Source organism: Mycteria americana, chromosome 16 (genome assembly GCF_035582795.1).
Source record: "Mycteria americana isolate JAX WOST 10 ecotype Jacksonville Zoo and Gardens chromosome 16, USCA_MyAme_1.0, whole genome shotgun sequence".
NCBI classification, from domain to species: domain Eukaryota; kingdom Metazoa; phylum Chordata; class Aves; order Ciconiiformes; family Ciconiidae; genus Mycteria; species Mycteria americana.
In genome coordinates this window covers 701,364-704,875 of record NC_134380.1, presented here as the reverse complement: position 1 = coordinate 704,875, position 3,512 = coordinate 701,364, and positions in this window count along the sequence as shown.

Sequence of the window (3,512 nt, the reverse complement as noted above, 5' to 3'; positions counted from 1 at the left end):
ATTAGTCCCATTTTTTTAAACAGCATCTCTATTCAGAGTTAATTTTAGCTAGATTATTAAGACAAGACCACTTCCTACATCTATCAAAAGCACACTAGTGTCTCTTTCAGACAGTGAACATGGATTCATAGGCACAGATGTAGCAGGATAATACTTTCTGGAGTTCACAGGAGGCTGTAGTCATAATTATAGCAAGAAACATCATGCTTATTCAGTGTTTACTGCATTAAGTAAAATTTCTTGATTGATACAGCTAGGGACTGCCTCTGCTTCCTTCATGCTAGAATCACATTGCTGGCTTGTCAAAATGGAATCTGTTAGTACAACGAGGTCTTTCTCCATTGCATTGTCTATACAAAGTGCTAGTGAATGCAAAAAGATTATTGGAATGATGAGCTCATCAGAGCATCCATTATCACCATCCCAGCCAAAAGCAGTACCATCTCCACTCCTTATTCCATACCGTTTAAGTCATGCACTGGTCTCACACTATGCAATACATCTTTATTAACCACTACCCGCCTCCCCATCTTTTGATATATACACAAATGTCATTTCTTATGACGGGTGTGGTCTGTGGGCCACCCCTATAAAATATCCATAAAATGCCCATAAAATGTCCATTGAGTTCATATAGTCCATGACTTGGGTTCCATCTGTTATGGTGGTCACTTAGGACAAGAGAGACGGTGTGTTTTTTGGAGTTAATTGGCACCAAATCCAGCTCAGGTTGTCTCACTGCTGCACTTGCATGTCTTCTTGTGAGGCTAGTCTTCCACTGGTTTGTGTGGTTCCTGCTATAATACTTCCTATAACGTGTAATGCAAATCATGGGCTACAACAATTTAAAGGTACATCTGTTACAGTCTCCACCCCTTGACCCTTTGGATGAGTGTTTAACATTTGCAATGAACTCCTACCCTTGCCCTTGCCCTTGCCCTTGCCCTTGCCCTTGCATAGGTGTATCCATGGGCCACAGTCCCATAAGGGTGTACCTGCTCCAGCATGATAAGGACAATATTTCCTGCAGGGCCAGGAGAAGGAGGGTAGCCACTGTGAGGGCCTTGCTGTACCCAAGGCACCCCCTGGGCCAGGGGTGCTGTGGCCCCATCTCTGTCCCTGTGCAGGCTGTGCAAACAACAGAGGGGTGCCGGCTGCTGGGGAGGTGCCACTGCACTACAGAGCTGGAGGAGTGCAGACCAGCTACTGGTCCCCTGCATGGGGAAGGTGTTATAGGCAGGAGCTTGCCACGACCTCAGCCCAGAGGGTGATTCCTGGTAGGAGCTTTGCACAGGGGCCTCCACCTGGGCTGCGGGCAAGGTGGGAGCCTTGTCCTTCAAGCAGTATCCCAAGAGGAGCAGCGAGTCATGCTGCACAAGAGCTGTTTTCTTTGTTCCCCTCCCCAGAGTTGACAAAGAGGGCTTCAGGGAACCTGGGTTGGAACAGTGAATACCTGATGAACAGTGAATACAAATGAACCTGGCCCAAGTGACTTTGGAGGAGGCGAGGAGTCATTCCTGCAGTTGGGCTTCAGAAAGGGGCACAGGGAACTGCAAGGGCACATCTGTGGCAGGGCTGCAGCAGTGGGACTGGGTTGACTTGGGAGCCCGGGCACAGACCAGCAGCACAAAATGCTCCTGGAGGAGGACAGGCTTGAGGGAGGGTGGGGAGAAGATCACGGTACTTGCTCTGGAGGGAGCTGCATTGTGACCAGGGCAGCCCTCGATCATCTGAGTCCCAGTGCAAAACCCCCAGGAAATGCTCAGGACAGCTTCATGGGTGGCGGGGGCTGGTACCTGGCAGGGCCAGTGTGGGCAAATATTGAACAGGAACCTGCTTCCCCTTCTTTCTGGCACCACCCCTTGGGGGCTGACTCTGGTCCCAGGGCAACTATGAGTGCTGTGATGAGGTAAGGAAATGAGTGCTTTTCAGAGAGATGACTGGAGATGCCCAAGAGGACAGACCAGAGGCTGGATAGTGGTGTATGAGGGCCCTCCCATGCCTTCTGGCTCCTGATCCCCTCAGGGGTGGGGGCAATTTCCAGAGGGGAGGCACCCTCTGATATGTTCCTGCCTGTGTCCCACCCTTAGTCCCAGTTCCCAACACAGAGGACACACAGCCAGGCAGCTTCCTAGGAGGGTCTTAGGTGCTAGGGGACATGTCCCTCCCAGCACAGCACCAGCAGTGATGGCAGGATGCTAGAAGACCTTCTGCCCCTGTGAGCAAGAGCTGCTTTTGTTTTCACAGGCCATATGGATCATTTCCTCACCTGCTGTCTCTGTGGTGGAGAAGAGAGGGACACCAGAAGAGCAGCTCTGCCGCCCAGCAGGTAGAACAGTGAGGTGAGGAGAGCAGAAAAATCACCTAAGCATCCCCTCCATCAACTCAACATGAGTGTGTAGCCAGATCTGCAGGAGCCTGGCTGGGGGTGGGAAGCCAAAGATCTCCCTTCTGGAGCTATGGCTCCTTCCAGTGCCAGCCAGTGTCCCAGTATGCCTGGGGGAGGATAGGGGGGAGAGGTGGTGCTAAGCCCAGGCTCACAACTGATTCCCTTGTTTGCAGGACAAAGTGGTTGAGGCAGTAGCTAAGGAAGAAGGCAGCAGAGATGTGCCTTTGGCCAGGGGTGAACAGCATGGAGCCTGCTACTTGGCAAGGCTGGTCTTGTGAAGAGAGACAGGAGAGAGAAGCTCCTGGGGAGAAAAAGTCATCATTTGGGCCCACAAGGTGAACTCCCAGGGTGCAGCTGAGGAATTGGAACCACACTGAGGCCTTAAGCTGGCAGCAGGAAGTCTGGGGCTGCTTTCCTTGTGGATAGAGGTGCCATGAACAAGACAGGACCCTGACCCCACCAGTGTCACCTACCATGCCAGCAAGGCAAAGTGCTGGTCCCACCTCAGTGCAGAAGGTAGAGGTTTCCTCCTTGGAGTCCAGCATCTCCTCCATCCCGCAGTCTTCTTGCTACCTAAGGGATGAGAGCAGCTCCTGGTCCTCAGAGGACACAGGGTACATGGCGACCATCTGCAAGAGCAACTGTGTATGGGACACGGGCAGGGAAAAATACTCCCCATATAGGTGGAGCTATTGAGAGAATAAGAGCAGTAATGAGATCTGTGACTCCCTGTCCTGTGGATGTGCAATGGACCACGCCATGACCTACACAACCAGTGTATCCCCAGATGTCAGTGGTGAGACACACACGAATCCAAGAAAGTTTATTGTTAGTTTAATCAGTGTTTCAACAGTCTGAGCAAAATACAATATATATTACTTGTCCAGTCACTAATACCTACAATCTAAATCACCCTGTTTCTCCCAGTGGTGCTGAGTGATACAGTTAAAATGAATAAATCACAAATTTAATAGTATCTTCTCCTTTTTTAAAAATGCTGAGTTCTCAATTTTCCAGTCTTCTGAGGTCAAGGGTCCTTCCCAATAAAGTGAGTCTTCAGTATTCTGAGTTCTTTGCCAGGAAGAGTATGATGTTTCTGGTGGTGTTTCTTCATCCTCCATCT